The sequence below is a fragment of the Phalangium opilio genome, unplaced genomic scaffold (assembly GCF_054372755.1).
Source record: "Phalangium opilio isolate 3A_F unplaced genomic scaffold, DU_Popi_V2 ptg000081l_1, whole genome shotgun sequence".
Classification (NCBI taxonomy): Eukaryota; Metazoa; Arthropoda; class Arachnida; order Opiliones; family Phalangiidae; genus Phalangium; species Phalangium opilio.
This window is the reverse complement of record NW_028324188.1, coordinates 1038875-1064898: the sequence shown is the minus strand read 5'-3', so window position 1 is coordinate 1064898 and position 26024 is coordinate 1038875. Positions and strand designations below refer to the sequence as shown.

General features: G+C 35.8%; 1 protein-coding gene across 4 annotated transcripts in view; it reads left to right on the top strand.

The window, feature by feature from the left end:
- LOC149653848 (leucine-rich repeat neuronal protein 1-like) overlaps positions 1-26024 on the top strand; it is a 64900-nt gene that overhangs the window by 28188 nt on the left and 10688 nt on the right. For 2 of the 4 annotated variants that reach the window (XM_089846774.1, XM_089846773.1), the window contains exon 3: positions 14683-14781. The gene's annotated coding sequence lies outside the window, so the exon portion shown is untranslated. Of the gene's footprint in view, positions 1-14682; positions 14782-20378; positions 20512-20561; positions 20680-26024 lie in introns of those variants that run through there. The other 2 variants (XM_089846776.1, XM_089846775.1) reach the window with 2 other exon arrangements.

The window sequence follows — 26024 nt, the reverse complement described above, 5'->3', positions numbered from 1 at the left end:
TTCAAATCCCCTTATACTTTTCGATGTACTATCGCCATGCATCATGGGATATTTATCTGTAGCATACCTATAAGTATATGGGTTACTTACGGTATCAGAAAAAGTGAGGCGCGAGTGGGAGGTGAGGGTGGATGGGGTAAAGGGTTGAAGTTGGCCGTTGGAACGGAAAGACGCGGCCAATTTGCTCCGGTGTTTAGTGAGGGGGAACGTCACTAAGGGACCTCACCGTTCCTTCCAAGTTCTTCCTGTACAAGAGATAAGAAGACAGCTAGCCCTGGTGCCCACATCCCCCCTTTCACCCCATCTTCCGCTTAAATGATCGCCTCTTAGACAAACGATAGTCTCTGCGCCTGGAATAAATAGCCCCGATAACTGCCCTCCATGATATATTTCTCCCCATTTTGGGGACCCATGGGGTTATCTGCAAACTCCGCGATAATAAGATATGGTACAGTTCTACTTTTGACGTATATACTCACCTTTTTCTGAGGGTTTTTTTTTAATATACACCGATTTCGGTATAGAGTTTTTAAAAGGTTGTTTTTAAATATGACTTAAAATCGAAGCCCAAAAAAGGTTACCATAAGGTTAGTGTGTAGAATATCTACAGGCAGTGTAGAAAATATTAGTTATTTTTATTCCTATCAGGGATAGATTTAATTTTAGAAGTAGGAATGGAGAACGGAACGGTTAGTATTTACTTCAGTTATTCCGACTCATAGACCACCCAGTATAGAGCCCCTCCCTCCAACACGTAACGAAAAGTTTAAATCATCTTATTGGCTGCTCACTTAAACTATTCGTTTTGATGACGTTGCTGATGCGGGGACGGCGAAAAATTGTGTCGTAATTCCTTTTTACCTCTGTCGCTATGGTAAACCCGCCTCTTCTTTCATACCCCCCCCCGTCCCGTGGAAGGGGGTCCGGGACTTTGACACGCGCCCAACACATTACTCTGTTCTCCATTCCTACTTCTAAAATTAAATCTATCCCTGGTATAATGGATATGTTCTTATGATAGAATGGTTTTAAATATCTTATTTAGTCTCTGCTTAATATTCTTATCAAAATTAAACCAATTCTTGGTTAGCCCTATTACTAAAGATTGGGATTTTGGTAAATAAATATATATGTATTGTTAAGCCTAAATCCTAAAGAAAATAATAGCTGTAATGGAATAGGGGTCTCCAATGGTCGCAGTTGGACATTTAGGAGTAGTTTAGCCGTGCCCCATTTCGAGGATATAGTATAGTAGAAGAACCCCTTGACCAGAATACATTGGGGAGATTCGGGCCGGGTTCTTTGTGTTTGTGTGTATTTTTATCGTTACTGTTCATTGATCGGATGGTAGCTGGGTCTGATCAATGGCTCGAGACTTTACTATACCCTCTTCTATTTCTTTTACGGTCGGGTACCATGCATGAGGGCCTCCCGGCTCCCGAGCCTAGACCCTAAAACATTACCATCCTAAGGGGGCCTCGGTCTTTATTCGATAAGGAACGTATATACCGGTTCGATTCCATAATAAAAACGCATCCCTAAGGAAGCATTATTCCTTCTGTATCAAGAGCTAATAAACTATAGAGTTATATTCTTCCCGTAATCAACTCTTGTATCGTAAATACAGAATAAACCCTCTTTAGGGAGGGTGAAAAGTAAAATCAACTGATTTTTCTAACCAATCTGTTCATAGTGAAACATCAAATTAGTTCAAATGAGTGAGATTTAATGGATAATTTAAAAATTGCTCCTCCTACCAATCACGTTACGCTATGCCTTCAGAGGAGGTTTTTCTTTAATGTTTCACTATTCGCAGATTGATCTTATAATTAGTAGAAGAATCGATGCAAAAAAAAAATACATTACTTGATTTATTTTTCTTTTCACTCTCCCTTTAAATTTGGTTACCATGGAAACGACCTTAATATAAAATGTGCATCGCACGAGCCATGAAAATAAGATTCCCGCTTTTTTATTTCAATCTAGCTCGCGCGCAATTTCGCGCGCGCTTTTCTAAAACGCAAACAAGAGGCGCCCTCGAGGTCCAAAAATGAATATTCATGAAGGCGCACGCGCTACTGTTTATCTACCGATTTAAAACTAATACTGGGAAAGGCGTGTACAGTTGAATCTCTTTTCATACGGAGTATCTTTACCACGTATTAACTTTAATTCAACGAACAAAATCTTTCTAAATTCGCTCGAGGAGCTAGTTGTAGTCGAGATTGCCAAACACAACGAACGAAAAAGTCGAGATTCTTAATTAATTCTTCTTTTAAAGTAATTATTCCTCCAAAAATCCGGGACAAAAGCAAAGGGGGCCTTAGGGGCCCCAAAAGATTCGCGCCTTTACTTAAAAATGCCCCCTTCTTTCTCGCTAAATTAAATTCACCCTTCCAAATTTTTGGTATATTTTTCATTTTTCACGCTGCATGCCAACGTTTCTCTCTCACACTCTCTAGAATGTTACGAAAAGACAAAATAGTTTTGGTATAGCCTAGAAGAAATAAGGAAAAGTTTATTATTGGAAAAATTGGGGACAAACACTCCTCTATAGTTGACTGCCAGGCTCCTTTGGAGTAACCCCGGGTCTTGAATTAATTATTCGGGTTTTATAGGAACTTTGTATACGAACAAACACAGAAATGGCATGCAGAGGATTTCAGACTAGCTTATATCAAAGGGATACTGAAATGAATTAGATTTCCTTTTTAGGATAGGAACGGAGTACATTGAGTGGGGTGGTTCTATTCAACGTTGCCATAGGTCAGGGAAAACCTGGAAAAGTCAGGCGAAACCTGGAAAAGTCAGGGAAAACCTGGAAAAGTCAGGGAAAACCTGGAAATGTCAGGCGAAACCTGGAAAAGTCAGGGAAAACCTGGAAAAGTTAGGGAAAACCTGGAAAAGTCAGGGGAAACCTGGAAAAGTCAGGGGAAACCTGGAAAAGTCAGGGAAAACCTGGAAAAGTCAGGGAATTTAAAGAATTTCAACAAAGTCGGGGAAAAGTCAGGAAATTTGGTTAACCATCCAGCTAGGGGATGTTTTAAACGCCGTTTTAGCGAGATCACGTTTGACCAAAATATTTTATTTCAAATATTATGTTTTATTATATTTAGAACAATGACGATGGGGCCTAAAAAGTCAGGGAAAACCTGGAAATGTTAGGGAATTTCAAAATGAAAATTTCATGGCAACCCTGTCTATGAGAAATCAATTTTCAGTAAAAACGAGACTTATAAAACATTCTTTTAAGAAGATCGAAATGAAATAGTTCACATTCCCTTTAGAAGATAAATTGCCATCCATTTTGGGCCGAAGTTAATATAAAGAGTCTGTGAGGTTTAGTAGATATATAGAAAAGTGGTCGAGTATTTAGATATATATTCTCTTTTCTCTCCCGGCATTGTTCGCTTTGGGCCCCCCGATTGTGTTTAGGCGGGAGAAGTGGGCCACCCCCCTTTCCCAGCACAGCAGCCGATGTTTACGCGTGTCACCAGCGAAAGAAAAAGGGGTAGAGGGTGGTAGGGGGTCCACGGGGCCTCTTTAAGTAAGCTAGTGAAATATTGGCCTGCCAGTAAAGACCTCAGGACAAAAGAGTGTTCTCTAGCTGCATGCCTGACTCTCTACTTCACCAACAACCAACTAACCAACCGCTTGTCCGAAATTGACTCCTCTTTGGGGGCCTGGACCTTCTTGGTTAGTGCCCACGGCTATACACCGACATTTCCAGCTCTCATTCATTCATTCAACTCATTTGTTCACCCATAGCGATTGTCACCCCAAAATTAAAAAAAGGAAAGGGTCATGGGATACTTCAGGTTTACTTCTTTCAATTAGTTGTACTTTGAAAGCTTTTTAATTGATTTTTGATAATTATAATAAAAAAAAAACCCCCAACGGCCTTAAGCTATAAATTATCCGAAAACACGTGTATGAAAACACCTAGCGTATTTTATGGTCATTGTTTTTATTTTTGGCGTGAGAAAAATCATTACAGCACTTACTTTTCAATTCTTATCATTTTTAACTTTTTAAATTTTTTTTTTTTAAATTCCGCGAGCTTTTGTGTCATCACGTGACGCAGCACGATGTAAGGTAAATTAGCGTCCATCCGGTTGCTAGGTAACGACTAATTCCCCCTCCCCCCGCCAAACACGTTGTTGGTATTAATTTTAACACGCGCGTGCTATTTTCTCGCGCCAAACTCGATCTACTCTCGCGCGTGCCAGAAACTTCGCACAACACGAGCGAGTTGTTCAAAGTAAAAGATTTAACGTGTGAAAAGGCTCTCTACAGCATGCACCTGATCTCCCCTTTTACCTATACCTTGTATTCTTCCTAACCTCCCCCCATTTTCTTCTTCATTAACTCATTAAAGTTGAACGAAGTAAACTTCTCAAATTTGATTGGAATTTCTCGGACGAATTTTGTCACTCGTTCAACCGGAAAAGCTCGTGCTCCCCTCTTTCCCAAGTGCTATAGACTTTAGTTGATGAAATAATGGTTTTGGAATGGAAGGGTTCAATTTTAACCTGTGGTTTATGGGAGTGGACGAGGGTTAATGTTTAGTTTGATTTAAAGTTGAGTCTAGTAACTTCTCTAAGATGTCGTTGTCGTTGCTATAGAAGCAACCGAGGCTTATCGATTGTACATTTTAAAAGATCGCGTAGACTGTTAAGGGGTTTCTAAAGTATTTCGAGTGGAAAAGTTGACATTGTTTGAAACTAAGAAGATTCCTACGCCTCTCTTATCGGATAGGGGGTGGATGAGGTAACTTGATCAAATTAAGTGATTATATGTCTTAAAAGAATTTGTTTATTAAAGTAGATTTTTATTCATTTTTGGAGCGCATTAAGAAATGTGACCGGATTGGTAAATAATATAAACAATAAATTAATGTCAATATTCGATTAATTACATTCTATGAAAGCCCGCTCTTGAAAGATCCCTTTCAAGACTGCAAACCAGTCAAAGATCAAAAGAATAGCTCCGTTTTAAGACTGTAAACACAGCCTAATTAAAGATCTTTTCCAAAAGACTGCAACCTAGTATAATTGAAACTTGAACCCAAGACCTGATAATTAAATTAAGACAACACACATACTAACCCATTAATTAATTTAATTAATGTAGAAGTTAAAGTTTAATTGAATTATTTTAACCTTTAATAAGGAATTCAGGAGCGACCCTAATCGTTAATAACATACACTCCTAACCCATTAAATTCTAAGCTTCAAATTAACATTTTAATCACCAAGTTCTAATAGATCAATTTGACCTATTATATCGAAGCCATCCCCTCAAATTAGGCCTTGAACTCTACGGACCAATTTCCTCAGTTTTCCAACTAATCACCACTTTGCTAAATACCATCTTCTCCCTCTCGTTATCTCTCTCTACTGTCAATTTGAACTGTCCACCAATTACTTAATATAAGGATTTAAGACAGGGTTGAAAAACAGTACCTTGTAGGCGCGAAACAGAACAAACTTTCCAGACCAATTAGATAACGGCCTGACAAGAGCAAGGATAAAGTTACCACTGTTGTTGTTAAAGTTGTCAGTATTTAGGGATGGTGAAGCCTTGCAATTAATTAATACGTTAATTAGTTAGTTTGTTGGTATTTAATAAATTAATAATCCTGAATTTAAGGAATTATTTGTTAATTTAAATGGAAAGCAATTAAGTAAATTTAAATAATAATTTTAACTTAATTTGTTTCATCATCCCTTTAAAAGTCGGCTTGTATTTGATGTTCTAATCTAAACTGACACTGACGTACGCTTTCCTTCAGTTTTCTCCCTTGAAGAGCTAATAGAGATAAAGCTATTACTTGTAATGTTGATATCATAAACCATACCTTTCCCTTCATTAGCTCTTTTTCAAACAACATTCGTTGCACGAGACTTGTATAAGAAGCTCGTGCCAAAATTCCCTTTTCCCGCCAAAAGATTAAAGTATAGCACGAGCGCTATGCACCAACGAAATTCCGTCTCGCGCGTTCGTCTTAATTCATATAATTAAGAGATGTAGGGGGGAGTTAGAGAAAGGAGGTTTAAATAATATCCGCCTCTTTAACTTCACGCTCATTAACTGGGATAATATGGACGTAAACGATCGTTACACCGTGTAACCCGCGCCAAAATTACTGATGCTGTATAACTGCTAATAACAGTGAAGTTTCGGAAGTTATAAATGGTTCAATATTGAAAGATGGACTTTTAAACACGATGGGACGGAGGGAGGGGCTCTAATCGCTATAAAACTGGCGCGCATTTTTGGCGGGAAACTTTATATTAGCACGCGCTTTACGGATATATTTAATAATTTATCATTTTAAGGATAGGAGGGGGGGGCTGAAACTTCGTATTAGTATTCGCGAATATCCATTTGGATAATTGGCAATACTCGCTTTTCCGAATGGCAAATGGCTTTTATGAGTTAGTCTCTAAAATTGCTATGTTAATGTTAAGGCTTAACGACCTACGCCGAAGTTCGCTCTAGACTTCGGACATTTTTTTAATCAAAATTATTTTACAAGTTTTTATGGTAATAGCTTAATATGTCTATTAAGAGGTGCGCCAAGAGTAAATTGATGTAATTTCGTTAATTTTAATTAACCTTGTGACGTTATAAATAATAATTTAACTAACATAAATAAAATTAATATTTACTTGAACTTGAGTGTGCAGCAGTGAAAACATTTCTACTGGGGCTCGTAGAAATAACATGGAGCAGAAAACCCCTGAATGTTGTCTTGCCCCATAGGTCTCTAATATTCGCTTAAAACCTTTTAATTTAATTTAAATTAGATTTAATTATAAATACGCATTGGATAATATCGAAATAAAATTACACAAATATTTTTATACAAATTATAGTCTTTTAGTGGCTTGGTTCACTTCAAAAGCCGTTTTATTTATGATTTTATTTATTATTTATTTATTTATTTATAAATAGACCTAGAAATTTGGTTCATTTATCAAACGAAACAAACAACCTTGTCAGCTAAGGAAATTAGGCTTAGTGATCAGTCCAACGGAGGAAAAGAAGTAGAAAATCCATGTTTCACTTCTTGTACAATGTACAAATAGAAATGGACCGAATGTACGCTCGAATAAACTCGAAATCAGTATAAATTGAACACGGGCCACCTGCTCCCCCTCCCCTTCCTAACCCTTTACTTTGGTTCCAAACCTAATGATGATTTTCGTTCGGTTAATTAGGCCTAACGCAGAGCGATTTCAATTCTACCCCCCCCCCTTTCCCTTTTTCCCTCCCCCCTTCCGCTTTAATGTAGGGGAAAGGAAAGAAAACATTTAGCCATCCTTTCCCGCCATTTTCCTCCTAAACCTTAATTTGCACGCGCCTTTATCCTTTCCCGCCATTTTACAGCGCGCGCGCTCGCCTATATAAACTCAAAGCCTTTCCCGCCATTTTCCAACTAGTGTAGCATGCGCCACGAGATTTAATAGCCTCGTGCTTAAGGCTTAATCCCGCGCAATTTTAAACTACCTCCCTTCCCCCCCCCCGTGCAAAATTGAGCTCGTGAGCTCGTGCATTGAAAGCGCGGGAAATAAATGTATCCCTCCGCGTGTTTTTTTAACCATTTATTTCAAATCTTCTGGAATTATTTTTTTTTTTTTTACTGTTTGAAAAATGGATGGATGGTGACTTATTTTATCATTAAATGGTCCCTACGCTCTAATTGCTAATTTAATTGTCCTTGAGATTTTCCTGATGGTTTTTCTCCCTTGTGTCTTATCTTTTTATTTTTTAGGGGGGGGGGGTATGAAATTTAGTAATGGCCCCCTGATGCAACCTAACGTGTGTCATTCTTGGGTTTCTCATTAATAACAGTTAATTTTGGACCATTAACTTTTTATATATATATATATATATATAAAAGTAATTATATTTTAACGCGAAATTAATCATAACGAATGATGTAACGTACGTGTGTATTTTTTTTCTTACATACTGGGTACAATTTATTATTAATTAATTAATATTTTGTAATTAATTGTAGTGGAATGCGCACGTTAGGAGTGACGCTAATGATTCCAGTAGCCAAGTTGGCTTGAATTAAATCTTATATTTGCTCTATTACATTTTATTGGTCCAAAAACTTAGTGATATTAAATTTTATGGTTTGAAAGATAATTGCGCAATTAGACAATTTGAATTAATTCCGCCCAAAATCGAGGAATTTGCGAGATGACACTTAAACGTTGAAAATTAAAATAAAAGTACTTTAATTGATATTTAATAAAACAAAACTAAAATTACCTATAATTATAATATCATTACGATTAAGTGGTTTTATTTTCTTTATAATACATTATAATGTAGGTGCACATTTTTATTATAGATTAGCGTCATTCTTTCTTTATCTGTGTCAGTTGTGGGAGGGGACGAGAGGTCAAAAAGGTCAAATAGTTCTCGGAAATGGGATAAACAGAGCAGAGAAAAGGGTTGGATAGTGGAGGATGGGGGGGGGGGGTTATTCCGGAAAAGAGCAATTTGAAGGGGCATCGAATGTTTATGGATGGAAAGGCGTTTCGACTCTATTTTAAGTTAGTTAATTCCCAGGACGGAGGGATCATTACTAGCTAGACCCAATTTCGCCTCAATAAACTAGAACTATCTTTCTAGGCAAATTGAGCGAATGCGAAGTCCTCTCTCTTCCTTCCTTCCTTCTCTCTCTCTCTCTCTCTCTCTCTAAGTTCCGCTCCTAATCCTTTCTCGGCAGTTAGGGAGAAAAGATAAAAAACACGACCTATTCTCGAAAATGCCCAATTATCAATAGTAATAGAGGAAAATAAATCACTTCTCAATGCTAAATAAGTGCGACCAAGGCTTAATTCGCAAAAGAAAAGTTCAAAACTAAGCGCAAAGTTTAACTGGAATATCTTATATGAACTTTTACTTGTTTTCATTATTTATTTACTTAAGTAGAGCTAAAATGATTTTACATTAGTTCATTATATATTTACTTATTAATTAGCATAGCAATTATTAGTATGATGTCAAGTAATTTTTGTTTGGTATAGCTTAGGTCCCAATTAATCAAATCAAGCCCTTATTATTAAAACATAGTTCACTTCAGTTTGAATTTATTAAAATAATATTTAAATATTTTTTATTTTAATTTCTCTCGATATTAATTTTACGATTACGGGGGTTTTAACATTATTGTACGCATCCGCCATACCTTTCTTTACACTGTAAATAGACAAACTGACCCAGTTTATTTTTTTGTATAGTATCGAGTACATTCGATCGAATGACGTTTGAAAGCTGTTTTACATTTTAATGGGAAAAAAATTGTCTTTTATCGTTTCGAATTTCGAACGCTCGGCATTTCGCGAATCACGAACACGAAAATGGAACCTTCGCTTCCAAAAAAGCCTTAGCAAATACACAGAGCGACGAAAAAAGTAAAAAAGAAAGAAAGAATTGGATGGAAATCGAATGATTTCAGCGTTGAAATATGTAAATTGGGTCGCAGAAATAATCCTTATTTATATTCCATTCAAATCTCCAAATTATTTTGCAATTATCTGATTTCTTAAATTCTTAATAATTTCTTTTCATTTTTATTTCGTCATTTTTTATGATACAGGGTGTTATAAAAGGTCTGTTTCCAATGCGATTAAGTTAATTAAATTAATGCTAATAATTTAAATTAAATTATTTCATACGGTAAGATAACTTTTAAAATTTAAATGAAAAAAAAATATGAAAAATTTCAAAGTCAAATTAAGTTAGAATGCAATTATGTTGAATTAACACTTATAGCACTTAAATTACAATGCATGCACGAGACTTTTGTCTTAAAATTTGCATATTTATTATTCCCTCGGTACGTTCTAGACCTTAAGAAGAAGTGAAACTAAAAAATACTTGGGAAATTCTCAGACATATATTACATATTTCTTCTATTTTTAGTAGTACAACTCTTTCTTTCAAGTTCTTTTTTTATTATATTCTTGGGGGGGGGAATACACTCTCAAGAATGGGGGAGGGGGCACTTTTCCGCCCATAGCAGTTTGGCTTAGCTCAGTATTTTCGTCTGAACATCGAGTCCATTATGTAATCCACTCTTGGAAGTCTCCGTAAATCTTGCCCCATAGAGATGCGCATTTTTTCCTCATAGTTCTAACTTGGAGAAGCCAGGTGAAATGGAGTAGCCCATCTCCTAAAAGGCAACAAAATCATCCCAGTATCCTCAGTGGCGTTTTCAATTTCGGTAACGTCCACAATGCCCTCTGTGTCTTAAAAATCGAAGCTAATTCGTCAGAACTATAGCTTAGTATCTTTAAATGGCAATAGGTGGCAGGGCTTAACAAACCCCTTACCAAAGATAGTCCTGGGCATGCGCGAGGACGTAATCTGGGAGATGCGCATGGCATACCAACATTACTACTCCATATCACCTCTCTCCTTTAAGTTTTCTAAGGATGGACTCAAGCTATAGCTCTCGTTGCTAACACTTGGCGAAGTTATACAAACCCGAGGCATAATATACGGCGTCCATGTTGAAGTGCCTTTTTCAGTTATATCCAATCGGAATTTGCTTCGAGTTTAAAGGTATCTTCTATGAGTAAACTACCTTTTAAGTTTATTGCAATTTCGGGTTCGAGCTCCTCTTTTTTGCTATCCCCTAGGGGGCCATTGTTCTCTGCGTAAAACTCCAGTATTTTTGTCGTTATGAATAAATGCATGAATAAGGAATTTGCTTTTTATATTTATACTTAAGTATATATACGTATAGTCAGGAAAACTCGGCTATATTTCATACTGCCATAGAAATATTCCGTCGGGTGTAATATCGGGGATTTAAAATTAATGTATTTAATATTTTTGGGGAGTTATTTTATTTGAGTTTTGAAATTGAGTACGTTACAATCTAGAAATCGTGGAATCAAATGAAAATTTACTGAATTTTTAACATATCTTTTGAAGAATAGGTATGTAATATAACCTTAGCTTTGTTTTGAAATCAAAAATTGGCATATTTTTGGTCTAAACCCTCTTTATATACGATTAAAAATTCCTATTTTTTTGAAGAATTGGTCTATAATCTAATATAGGCTTGGTTTAGATAAGGTTAGGTTAAGTTTGTAAGATATTATTTACAATTGGTTTATTTTTGGACTAAATTTCCTTTATATAACATTTAAAATTGAGCAAATTATTGTAGGATCAATCCTTTGGAAAAGGTCAAAGGTTGGCGTCTTATCCCCTATTTTTAAACAAACAATAGATCAACCAGATTAAACCAACGTTATCATGTTGATCATTTGTTATTGTTATTAATTATAATTATAGGTATCTATTTTTCAATAATTTCCTTTTTATTTGAATTTTATATTTAGGCCTAGTGAATAAATTTGAAACCACGTGCGATTACATATCACGTGCCAAAATTAAGCGCGTGCTAAGCGATGACGTAATTGTTTAAGAGCAAAAGCTCAATTTCACGTGCACTGCAATTCCAGTTGCGATATCAAAATTTTATTTTATTTATTTGATATCTTCAAAAATTTGTTTTAAATCCTGTTTATTTTTTTATTGCATTTGATATATAAAAAGAACCCGGGAATTTTACGGGATATTGCGCTTAAATATAATGGGGTCCTTACATTTGGCGCGAAATAAAATTTATTCCTAAATCCCTTTTATACCTAGAATTGAAGAAAGAAATAAATATAAAAAAATCTGATCCTTGAATAACGAAGAAAAAAAAGAAAAGATTTGTGTCAGATAAAATATAAGAAACAAAACACTTTTAACAGTGTAACTTGACAATAACTTATATGGAAAGTTAAAGCTGATATTGCCTTTAGTTGTAGTGACAGGTAATATGGGGTTTTTGTATGGATTTATGAGACAAAAAGGGCGTTATTTTTTATTATTTTTGGGTATCAAGTGGGAATATAAGTTTCTTTTCTTTAAAATTGCAATGACAGATTTGGGTTGACGCGTCATGAACAAAAAAAAAATAAATAGAAGAAAAAATTTCATAAAGAATTTTTTTATTATTATTTTAAAGTTTTTAGAAATCCATAACTTTAGTGAGAATTTAAAATTCACTTAAGACCCATTCAGAAGATAGACTAAAATCTTACGTCCACGTCGGTGAGGTCACGTGCCAACGACTACGTGAAAGTTTGGCGGGTTTATAGTTTGAAAATTGTTCAATTTCTTGGCGGGTAGTATCCTTAGATGGCGCCACCTAAGTTATCCTCCTTTTCTTTAGCCATAGCTCACTCGATCGTGCCTGTAAAAGCTCTATTTAAAATTAATTTTAAATAAAATATACCTTTAAACCGTCCTACGTGAAGTATTAGTACTTACAGAACTTATTTAAACAAAAAAAGATTATTTTAAAATTATACAAAACCATGGATCAGAATTTTAAAATTCTGGTTGAAATAAATTTGACCTCCTGTTTTATTACTCCAAGTTAATGTCATTTCTTATCCTTTAAATTTGGTTCGAAACCTTTCTCTCGTCGTAACACTGATAAGGTCAATTAGAATCTGTACTCAATCTTATTTCGGCGACATTCTCTTTTTACTCTGGGCCAGAATTTATGGAATCGGTCGATTATTCTAATGGAAAAAGTTCAAAAACTCAAGAATATTTTTTATATCCATAAGGGGATCGAGATGGGATGGAAACTCTTGCTCTTTATGCAAATCTAACCCTTTCTATATAATTTATCAGCGGACAAAAAATAGTGATGTTAGCTGTCAAAAGTAACAAATGATTGAATTTAATATTTGGTAAGGGGAATAATTTTTTTTAATGTCCTAATGCGTTTTTCTTAACGATTACTTTAATTTTATATTGACCATTTTTTCAGCTTCGAAATTTATAAAATAAATACCTTATAATGGTTTTATGTTATTGTAGGAATTCAGGGGGTGGGGGTATGTTCTCCTTAAATATAGTATTATTCTACTACTGTATAGTAGATTTCCCCCTAAATATGGTATTATCCTACTAAGATATAGTAGGTTCCCCCCTCATTATGGTATTATCCTACTAGTATATAGTAGGTTTTCCCCTAAATATGGTATTATCCTACTAAGGTATAGTAGATTTCCCCCTAAATATGGGATTATCCTACTAAGATACAGTAGAATCCTCCTAAAAATGGTATTATCCTACTAAGATATAGTAGGTTTCCCCCTAAATATAGTATTATCCAACTAGGATATAGTAGGCTCCCCCTAATTATGGTATTATCCTCCTACAAAGTCTAAGTCAAAAATATCAATTGCATTTATATAACGTTTCGCTAAGAGAAAGAGTAGGATTAAAACCACTACGTTATGTTAAGAAAAATGCTACCTTGACCTTTTCAAATATAGCAAACTGACCAGTGGATACTCAAATAATACATCAGCAGCTAACCTTTATTCTTTTTCTGTTTTCCAAAACAATAAAACAAGTCGAAATTTCATCTGACATAAAATCCTACAATATACTGATTCCGGAGACGGGGTACTAAGACCTTTGCTCTTTCGGGAAGGGCAGTTACTTCCGGACCGGAAGTAGAATCCCCACTGAGGTAATCCCCTCCCCCGTTCCCTTTTAAGAGAGAGAGAGGGAAAAACCGCTGACCGTCATTTCAACCGGAACCGGAAATACTAGGCCATGATTCTTCCCCCCATAAAGAGCTAGAACCGCCGTAGCTCGACGAAATAGGATAGAAAATAGAAGGGTTCTAACACTTGCCTTAATTTTAAAACGGATCAAACGGAATCATAGCAAAAGATACGGTTTAGCTTGCGCGGTTTAGTGTCCGACCCCACGGATGTTCAGAGCATAACGCCACTCAAACAAAATAACATTCGAAGACCTTTCTCTGATTTAATTCAGTTACATCCTTGGAATGGTTAGTTTCTCCATTGAAGAAGCTATACGGTTTCTATAGGGGAATGGGGTCATTTTAAGAATGTAAATATATATATTGTATAAGCCAAAACCGGAGACACAATAGTCATCTCGTTTTCCGTTTTTCTCAAATATCTGTCAGCATTTTTTTTGAACACAAGGCATAAAAATCTATCATATGATACATAAAACATGAGTAACGTCCATTCAAACACGGTTATGACTTTAGAATTACAAATTTGGGTGTACTGGACTTAGTTGGTATGATCATAAGTTTATAAGATATGTTGGCCATCCATAAGTTTGTAAAATCTGGTATAACTTAGAAACTGGAGCTTGTAATTTTGAAGTGACAGCCTAGGTAGGTCATAGATTCGAAGGGTAAAGCGACGTACGCCTGGTGCATGAGGCGCTGCTGTCAAAGGCCTAATTAGTAATGCAGTGACTAAATAGGAGAGCTAGATGGAACTTAAGTCCTGATGCAAAATTAATTAACCACCGAGTGTAGTAATATACTTCAATTCTCGCTTCCGTCGTTCTCCTTCTCGAACTAGTTATCTCGAGCTGTAAGTCTCTAGGAGGTAGCATTACGAACTGTATAGGTAGTGTCATACTTATCATGTAACATATCTTATAAACTTATGCTATGATATAATTGATTCTAATCACCTGAGCTCTGTTATTTCAACTTATTTGTAAAATATTCTCAAAATAAAAACTGATAACCTCCAAAAATTTTGATTTTTAATGTTCATTTTAATTTCATTTCAGATCCATTAGTCCATTACGGTGTATATGCTGCCTCGAATGGTTTCTGGCCTCGAGGGAATTATTCCAGGAAGTTTAGGAGCTAATTGAATCAGGCATGTGGTGAGTACAACCTTTCGGAGTTGACTACTATGGTATAGCTACCGCGTAGTTTATTAAGAACCGTAACAGCGGTTCTCAACCCTAGGCCTACATGATGCTGCGAGCTAAGGAGAAATCTTTATCTAGTTAGCGCGGGAAAATGCTTTCCAGTGATGGTGGTAGATGGATATAGAATGATATTCGCGCCTGCAGAGAGAGGCTAAAGGCTATAGCCAAGGCTTGTCCCCCCCCCCCTTCCAAATTTTCCCATCAACCCAAAAACTCCAAGCACGTTTCCTAATGCCTCTATACGCACACACTGCTTTTAGGGTTATTACAATTCGAGAGATGGAAAATTGTGGAATTGCGGCAAACTTTATACTAGGCTACATCTCCAAATGGAACTAGGTACGAATTATAAATCAGAAATTTGCAATCTCGAGATTGTAAACTTCAAAACTTATAAACCGAGTTTGAATGTTTGATGAATATATACTTGGCCTGCTTTCCCCGGGTTTTATAGTACCTACTTATGATTAGCGCGTGTAATAATAAAGCACGTGATGTTTAATGCCCCATAAATTGGCGCGTGAATCTAGAAAGCGGTATAATTTGGCACGTGGATCTGTAGTAAAGGGGGTGTAAGTTTTGGCGCGAGATATTGAAAGCGCGCGCTAAGTTCTCGCGATTATTTGGCACGTGATTCAGTAAATGGGTAGGCGCGAGCTGCTCCCGCGCGTGAATTTCTCCTGACGTCATGAAAATAATATGATGTTTTATTGAGCATTGGGAAATCGTAATTTAATAGATATTAAACGAACTTCTATATAAAAAGAGACAGGGAATTTCCGGGGGCATTCTGGAGGTTTGTTTCTAGGGTGGTTTTCACCCCAACAATTCCCCGGCCCTATCTCTCATACGACCACCGAACATATAAACGGAATGCATTAAAACACAGGGTCTTCCAAATTTCCATGTAATGACATTTCTGGCATTCCAACGTTTCTCAAAGTCTCTTAGTAACCCGAAAACCCTCTCTATAAATACCGTTCCTTTCTTTCATATAGAGTTAAGGAGATTCCATTATTTTTGTATTATTTGGTGATACGATCACGTGACAACGCCACGGTACAATTCTAATAAATAAATAAATAAATAAATTAATAATTAAAGTGGTATTAATAAAGGATATCTTTGCATATTTGGGTGGGTTGCCAGAGAAATTTGAATACTAAAGTTCTGCAATGCACCAAAGATGCCTAAAGAGATGGGCTTTTAATGGGAGTATAATGATATGGGGAAAAAAACAAATCTGCAGATTATGGTAATTGAACTAATTGTTTTTGGGTAATTAGTGTCTTTCAGGGTTTAGGATATATAACGTAGCGACAGATTTAGGGTCATTAGTAAATCTGGAATACCTTTCAATGGTCAGGGAATTTTATATCAATATGGTTGGGCTAATTTTCTTGCCATAGTATAATGCTATGGTTTGAAGCATAAGTTTATAAGTGATATGTTCCTTCCATAAGTATGACTTCGTAATGCTACCTAGAGACTTATAGCTCGAGATAACTAGTTCGAGAAAGAGAACGACAATTAAGCGAGTCAATTGAAGTACTTACTACACTCTGTGGTGGTTAATTAATTTTGCAGGACTTCTTCCATCTAGCTCTCCTATTTAGTCCATGCATTACTAATTAGGCCTTTGACAGCAGCGCCTCATGCACCAGGCGTACGTCGCTTTACCTCGAATCTATGACCTACCTCACTCACTTCAAAATTACAAGCTCCAGTTTCTAAGTTACCAGAATTTACAAACTTATGGATGGCCAACATATCACTTATGAACTTATGCTTTACTCTAATTTGGGAAAACCTGCATGCAAAAGTCAGGGAATTTAAAAAAGAATGAATGTGCATAGCAACCATCTCTAAAATATTGGTTCTTTATACTCTCTTTAAGGGTGCCTTTATGTTATTGAGGCAAATAAGTATTTTGTGCTTGGGTTTGGCTAGGATATTTTCTCTTGGATGTTTTTCTTAGTTTGGGTTGAAGAAAATGACTATTGTCTTTTGGAATCGCTCTGGGGTTTAAGGAGAAGAGAAATGTACATTTGTTGTTTCTTGCTTTTTTTAAAAGAGAAAACGATCAAGTCATCAATCCTATTGATGTTTTCTTCCCAATCCCACACACGGCAGCAGAGATACAATCATACAAAATCGAAGGGGGGAGGGGGGCGGGAAACAAAGAATATTTTTGGTATACTACGGATGAACAAAAAAACAAGGAATAACATTTATCACTTTAACAGTTTTTCTGTCTTATACCAATCGAACTGGTTCACTCGCTTTCATCCTCTTTTCTCGATTTCGCGCTAGATTTACCAACAAAATATCAAAATCCCCATCCCATTTTAAAATATATTGATTGTCCGAAAGATGTTCAGGTCAGCAATACTTTTTGCAAAAAAATATACACTGGATGGACTAGATATTAGAGTAGTACTTTTCCTCCTGTAATGTAGTGGTTTTCACCCTATAACGTAGTGGTTTTCCCCTGTATCCTAGTGGTTTTCCCCTATTATGTAGTGATTTCCCCCAATTCCTACTATTTTTCAGAGGTTCTAGGAGGAAAACCACTAAAAAATAGTAGAAACGCAATTTCTATACAGGAAAGATTAGATATTTGAATTAGGGCTAGTATTTTCCTGCTATAATGTAGTGGTTTTCCCTTAAACCAATGCCTACTACTTCTCTAAGATTCTAAGACGGAAATTCAACCTAACCAGGAGTAAAAGAAGGAGAAAAACGACTGTATTATAGTAGAATATTACTTCACGTATTGTCTAAACCACCCCTTTGGTTTTCCCCGAAGGTCGCAGTTTTATAGCATTATGTAATGTTTAACTAGAAAAACAATTTGTGAGCGGGAGTCGATTTCTTTAAGAAAAAAATGAAAAAAGTAAATCAAAATTGCAGCATTTCTTTATCACCTGTCGTTAGTTTCTTGGCGATAAAGATCCGAGTAAACTTCCGCCCCCAATTGGGGAAATATTTTCAGTACCATATGTCGGCTGCTAACAAGAAACATCTGGTTGGGACAGCGTGTGTGCGACGCAATTGCCGCGCAAATAACTTCACCAGCATTTTTTTGCTTCTTCTCCTTGCTTTAACCCTTGATTTTATTTTATTATTTTTTTCTTTAACTTCGCTTTCCAAGATTTTATAAGGCGTAAAAATCTCCAGACCCTTAAGTTAAGTAACTCGAAAATTTCCTCATCAAAGTAATGCTTGTTAGAAACCTGCAATAAACAAGATGTAGGCCATATAACACCGCCGAGTTAAATAAGATTGAAATAAGCCCTTACGTAAAAGCAAATGTGTTTGTTGCATTATTTATTCTTGTTAAGAATAGGCTAGGGTATCAAATAATTTGGTCAAATTAGAAAAAGGTACGTAGAATTTGAAGAGTCGCTTAATTAATTGTGCGTGAAAATTCACGAGATTTGAATAAGTTTGGGAAATTGCGCCATAAAATTCACGAGATTTGAATAAGTTTGAGAAATTGCGCGTGGAAATTCACGAGATTCGAATAAGTTTAGGAAATTGCACGTTAAAATTCACGAGACTTGAAAAAAGTAACTTGAATTTAATTAGTAACATACACGTGATTTAATTTGATGTTACTAATAGTTAATTGCACGTGAATTCAAACCTTTCTTGTTAACTATAGGTGGGAAGACTTTTTTTCCCTAAAATAAACTACACGATTCTAGGTATAGTTCAACTAATTTATCTACTAATTAAATTAACATTATGAAAGAAGAAATCAAAGGTAAAGTAAGTGAGGATTAAATAGCGTTAATGAAAAGCAGATACGAGCAGCAAAGTCTGTGTACTTGTGCAGGGACTAACTCTTCTTTGATGAAGTTGGGGCCCAAGTAAAGGAAAGTTGGAACTTAACAGGAACCATTTTACTTGGGATAATAAGGAAAGGCTTAGAGAGTTCTTGTATCTTATTTATATTAGAGTCAGGTGATGTTGTCATTTAGTATATAAACACTTCGTTCTTCATTAGAAGAGCTTTCAATTTATTTATACAGCTGGTGCTGCCGCGAGTCCGATCTTTCAAAGGGGTCGGAAACTTGACCCCCTTCCCTCTCTCCCTCTAAGAATATTTTTCTAATTTTTCCAAATCGATAATTGTAAAGATACACGTTTCTTAACGGTAGCCATTATCAAACTCGTCTATAATAATAACGTTTGCTTGCTTGAGTTGAAACGTTGTAAAGTGTATTTTTCTAAGTTAAAACTCTTCTTTCAGTTTCAACCTTATAAAGGTAGCAAAATCCCATAGAAAAATAGCATTTTCCCTTATAATAAAAACGCTTCTAAGATTGATTCTTCTATATACGTATAATGACTTTTTACCCCCCGCTTTTATAATGGAACTATTTTTCCTTAGTAGCCTTTTTTCTCCCCCTCTCGTATATACTGGATCAAAACTACTTTCTCTCCTGCCGAATGCCAGTACGTATCCCTACGCTTTACCGTTTCAACACTGACATAACTGTACATAGAGAAATCGACGTATAAATTTTATAGAAAGAAGAAAAAACCTTTCAGGGGATGTTCCCCCAAGCAACCCTTGTACCCCCTGTACCCCCTTCCTTAATACGTTTTAAATTGACTCCTATTTCCTTAAAAACTTTTAACGTCACGGCTGAGTAGACTTCAATATGGCTTCGATTTTAAAATAATGGCCCAGTCCCTTGATCGAATCACCATCAGTCAATTTATAACATTACTCAAGAACATTACTTAAAGTTCTTACCCGATCTCTAGGCCTAAATATCCTTCTTTTTTAAGGGTCAGGGAGGGTCACGTGATGTGAATGTAGGCCTACGTGATGCCACAAAACACGTGCATGCACGTGTTAAGTTTTAAAATAATTATACACGTGAAATTATTTAAGACTTGGTCTAATGATTCTGGTTATTATTATTTTATAGGGTTATAATTATGGGTTAGGGAAACTCTGAAAAATTCAGGGAATTGGATTTTAGTTGGGGAAAATTAATTGCGACTTGGGTTGCCTAAAAATAATAATAATTTTGGGAAAAACAAATGGAGTAAATAGTCAAGGAAAATCAGGAAACGTATAGGAATTTCAATCTGAAAATGTTTTGGTGGGTATCAACTTCCCCATTTTGAGAATGTTATCGTAAACACGTGCATGAAGATAATTAAGGCTTTTCGTAATTATCTATAAGATGAGGATCAACTTACAAGCGGGGATCATTTTACTGTGAGACCTGAGCTCGAGTTAGGAACGAAAGAGAGTCTCTTCTTCTCAAATTATAAAAGCTATCCAATCTCCTGATAACAGACTCTTGTTTCTTGTAAAAATACTTGAACTTTCTTGAAGATGTAAGAATTTTTTTTCCTCCTACAATATTGCAGTTTTCCTCCTACAATTTGTAGTTTTCCTCCTACAATATTGCAGTTTTCCTCCTACAATTTTGTAGTTTTCCTCCTACAATATTGCAGTTTTCCTCCTACAATATTATAATTTTCCTCCTACACTTCCCTTAAACTTATAGTTTATCTAGAAAAAAACCACCACTGAAACGTCTGGCTAATTTTAATGTTTCATTAAATCAAATTACGCCTAATAGAATTGTCTTACACTGGCGGCCCTTCTTCACTCGAGATCTTAGTTTCTTTAGTAGGACATTCACGTATTCCGTAAGATTTTTTTTATGCCACCGTTTTCTTTTGTTAGCATTACGTGACGGACCAATAAGCGGCCAGTAAAGCCTTGGTTCGCGGAATTTCTTCACACGTCACGTATTGCTAGATAGTGCCAACGTCAGCCAAATATAATCTTAGCCCTACGCGCTACAAACATATCCTGTAAGTGTTATCTATTTATCTGCCAGGAATACATAAAACTAACGGGAATAATTATGCTCCCATGTTAATTTCTATGAATTCGGGTTTTGTGGGCCGGACTTAAGAACATACTATAAAATCACGCCTATTAATAATTCTAATGGTTTCTTTCTAACTGCGATTTCAAACGTTACAGTTGGTAACAACACGAGTTCCTAGGATGGCGTGCAAGGTGATAGGTTATATAGAGATATCTCAGTTGTGACGTAAATGCCTAGGTAGAACGTCACGGGCTTAGCTTTGGCAGTGGGCAGCTATGTTCGTTTTATGGTCAAATAGCATGGGTGACGTCACACCAAGGCTTCTAAGCTACCTCTATTATTTACCAAGTAAATGATTAGTCTAGTTAGCTCCTCCCACAAATCTCGCCTAGATAAGTTGAGAAAAATGGCAGGTACACAACGATTCCAATTATCTGTATGCATTCCTGACCATACCAATATCACTTGTCACTATACTTGGCCAATAAATGTATACAATACAACCCTTTATCTTTAGTGCCAAGTAAAAGATGGTGGTAAAACTCTGCGGAAGTATATATTTCCTATTTTATTTCTAGTACGTGTTGGGGACTTTTAACTTTGTTTCCTTATAGGGGGGATATAAAATTGGCGTGAGATGCCTTTCTTCCTTTCCTTATTTCTTCCTTTCCTTTCCTTTAGTTTATTTAAGAGCGTTTTTAAGGCCGCTAGGGGGCGCCTTATATATTAACTAGATTTATACGTTTTTTCTCCCCAAGAAAAGGAACCACAAAAAAAAAACAGAATCTAAGAAAGTTGTCCGAATTTTTCATTTCTTTTTTTATTCCAAGATATTCGTGACCTTATAAAACGTTTTATTTTTAAACGTGGGGGTTTTTATTTTTTTTTTTAAAGAAAAGAGGGAGAGGGTTCTCTGGAATTTGAAATTTGGTACCAACCAACCAATGAAACGACAGTTAAAAAGACGCCATCAGAATTATTAATAGTAAGTTTTCAAGTTTTCAAGCCCGTTATACCCACAAAACCATCCCGAATTCGTAGAAATATTAACATGGATGGGATATAATTAATATTTGGGGCGCAATAATTCCAATTAACTGTATGTATTCCTGGTAAGCCTACGATGTTATTTAAGGTACATGTTATAACTGGCCCTGTTTCAGTATAGATTTTATTTTGTTGGATAAGGGCAGTCGGGATTTGGGGGGGGGGATTGCGGGAGGGGCCAAGATCTCTTTTACAATTAAGTTAGGGTTTTCGGGAAACTTTTATTTTGTTTTATTTATTTTTTTTATTTTCTGCAACCAACTCGATCTTCTTTTTCTGGAAATTTCAGAGAGCTCGGTTTCTGATTTCTTATCCTTTTGGCGTCCGTTTCTTTTGCTTCCTTTTAGTTGGGGGATGTTATGCCTCCCCCCGCCCCTTTTTTTCATCCTGAGTTTGTACTGTAGCAGAGGCAATGGTAACTTACTTCACCATCCCAAGTTCAATTTCAACTGAAATCCCGCCTAGCTTTTCTGGTAAATTCCAACAAAAATCTCAGTCGTTGCTATAGGTATATATTTTCCAAGGTTTGTTTCATTGGGAGTGTTTACCAAAGTTAAAGGTAATTTGGTAAAAAAGGCGATGCGATACTTTTCCGCTAGGTATATATATTTCCCCCGTTTTCTTAATGGTAAATTCTAAAGATGAAAAATAAAACAAAGATGGTTCTATTTTCTTAAAATCTTCCTTGAAGCCTCCATTTTTTTCTATGGATATTTTTGACTTTTTTCCTTTATTTTGTGTGTACTGTAGTCGTGGACAAGCGTCAAGTGCACTTGACAATATAGGGAAAAAATATCTTAGGAAATAAGGCCCATACGTCTCTTGACTCTCTCATAGAAGTTCTCTCATAGACAATTTCTGACATATTTTCTGTATGGATTCTCCCTGGTTTTAACTATAATATTAACACAATTTTTTCTTTAAAATAAATGATTAAATTATAAACTCTTTTAACGCCAAAATTCCGATTAAAACCGGTTATCTAATTTATAAACTTAATTTAAAAAAAATTTTGAAAATTTTCTCTTCGTGAATCTTTAAAGTTGATGAAAATATAAAAATTTGCTTAAAAATCATTCCTGCCTTTTTATTGGCTTAAATTCTTAAATCCTGACGTGCATGACACGTGACCTCTCCCTTCATCTCTTTCCCAGGCTTCCTCCATAACGTATAATATTCAAATTAAAGCTAGTCTTACTTCCCCCGCCCCCTTTTCAAGACAAAAATGTGGAAAGAAGGAATTGGTTCGGAGATAATTGTAATTCTAAAGGAAAATCTTATTATCTTAAAAAGGGGATCTAAAATTAATTTCAACTTGAAATGATAGCGCGTGTAAAGGTACTGTAAGGAGATAAAGATAAGCTTCGTACTCGCTATCATTTCCGGTTGAAATTCGCAACAAAAGAAGAGAAGAAAATTCCCCAGAGGAGGAAATTATTCCTTTTAATAGTTTCCTTTAAATGTTAAAAATTTAAATATTCTTCCTTTTACCGAATCGTAATCGTAATCGTAGTTTCGCCTTTTCGACAAAATGGCGGCGGATTAATATCTTAATGTTGAATCTCGTAAGAATGAAAGTAGTACGTTTGAAAATTATTACTGTAAGAAAACGTGATGGAATTAAGATATCTCTTTTATGCAAATTTAAAATCGCGTCTTGAGTTCTAAAGTTTGAATTTAAAAACGTGGGCTATCTAAGGTTTATTTAATTTATTTAATTTTGCTGGTTTATTAACCGTTTAAGTTATATAATTAAGTTAACTGTCGTCTGCTGTTTTTAATTAGTTTATTTTGATTGGGAAAAGAAGTCCCGATGTTGGCATAAGTCAATATTAGTAACTTAAATTTCGTATTTTCTCATTTTAAAAATTTACTTTAAAAAGTGTAGGTCAACTGCGAGACGTTTTAAAGCATTTAATATAATTTAATTTTAATTTATTATTACACCATAGCTACCGTATCATTACCTAAAACACCTCGAACGGAAATTCTTATATAAATGTTCATCCAACTTTAATTTTTCCTTCTTTAACCCAAGAAATGAATAAATTTATTTAAAATAAGTTCTTAAAAATAGAATAAAAAAAAGATTCTACGGCTTGTAGCGCCCTCTTTCGCTTGGCAGAATCTTTCTTAAAAGAAGCTTGTTATCATTCATAACGAGTCCCTGCTCTGCCAAGGCCCTTTTCGTCTTTCCGCTGGAATGACCGCTTAAGAACTTTTTTTCTTAAGAAACATTTTTTTTCTTTCTTTTTCTTTTGGGGGCGTGGAATTTTTTTCCTTGACTATATTAGTAGTAGAAAAAGATCGGGGAGCTTATAAGGCGTGAAATCTATTTTGTTCTTTTTTCATTCTTAGTTTCTCAGCGGGCCTTTTTTTCTCGTGCATCAAAGCCTAGGCCCTAGAACTTTAGAAATCTTTCTTTCGTTTCTTAAATGACAAGAATATGCAAATTGAAAGAATGTGAGCGAATAAGAATTGAGCGCCTTTTAAAGCGCGCGCTAACTAACCCCCCCCCTTTTCCCTCCCTCCAACCCCTTGTCTCCATTCTTTCTCTGTTTCCACGTGCAGACTGGATATTTGGCGCCAAAATGTTGTAATTAAAGGCGGGAAGAAATATTCGATTGAAATCATCCTAAGCCTACTTGTCAACAGTTTTTAAATATTATACTTGCTTTTAAGGTTATTGTTAAGCCTATTTTAAATCTTTCTTCTCAATTCTAAGCCAACTTCAATCGTATTCGACAACTTGTGTATAGTTTCTAAGCCTTGGTCAACTTATCCAATTCCTAAGCCTAAAATTCAAAAACCATAAATTTCGTGAACTATTTAAAAAAGGCGGGAAACAAACAACATTAGACGATATCTCGCGCATGCTATCAATATCTCGTGACCTGGGAAATATAATAAAATTTGATATCATAGCCCAAGAGTTATTTGACCCCTTAAAAGGTCATTTATCGCTTAGGATTTATATACGGTACGGTGTCAGTATGACCAACGGTCAATCAAGGATGACCCGGGTCTCTTTTTGGCTTGTCAAATCTAGACGAAACGCTACTTAATAACGGTATACAGCGAACCAGGAAGTTACTATCCACTATAAGACCTTAGTAACGACAGTATTTTACGAGCTTTTATTAAGCCTTTGCCCAAGACCGGACATTCGCCAAGGCCCAATCCCTATTTCAAGTCACGAGAGTTGATCCCGAGGTAATTATTCCGCGTTACCCAAAGCCATAGACGCTAACGTATCGAGCGTAGTTCGGGTACATTCGGGATGGTACGGACTGAAGAAAGTAATTAGGATTGGGGTGGGGCGGTCGACAGGAAGTTTGGGCAAAGGATCCCGTAGCCATTTCTCTCTTTTCCTAATGGTCAAGTAATGGCGGGTCCCGTTTAGCTGACGAAATTAATGGTCCCTTCCAGTTAGATGGTAAACATATAGGTATGTCACTATGACACCCCGATTTAGCTTATAGAACGCGGGCGTTGCGAACCATTTGCGAGAGAGGTATTTATATTGCTTCAGGTAGATTAGGCTTAACGATTTATGATTCTTAATTAAAAAGAATAACGTTTCAAGCTACTAGAGCGATTAATAGTACGCCGCTATACTGCCATAATGGCAAGTGGTGACGTAGTGATGACATAATTTTAATTTTTATTATGGAAAATATATGAGAATTTGAATATGGTTAGGTTACAAATTGGTTTTGTTGGGGTACAGAATTTAAGAAAATTTTACGTGCTCTCTGACGTAAGATAATTCGAGTTTGAATTGTGCGAGAAATATGATCAATTATCTTTATTGAATTGATGTACACACGTCACAAATGACTGGCAACACTTGTATTTGCACACACACATTAGGCTTAGATATATAATTAAATTTGAAAACATTTAAACCACCTCATTCTTCATCTTATCAAACGAAAGAAATTAAGAATTAAAAGAAAAAAGAACATCTGAAACAAAATGGGGTTAGTTTCAAAAGCATATCCATCCATTCTCTTTAGATATCTTAAAACAGTCTGCTGAGACTCGAAATGATTGCGGTGCGGTGCATGCCGGGATATTACCCCCCCCCTGGGGGGTCGGTCCTTTCTTCCCCCCGTTCCCCATTTGAACGTTTTTTCGCAATTGAGAGAATGGGACAGAAATATAAAACTATCCCCATCGGTTTGGTTCCTTTCTCTCTCTCTCTCTTTGGGAGAAACTCAGTCACTCCATACAGCTATTTTATATTGATTTTGACATCACCCTATTTTTTATTCT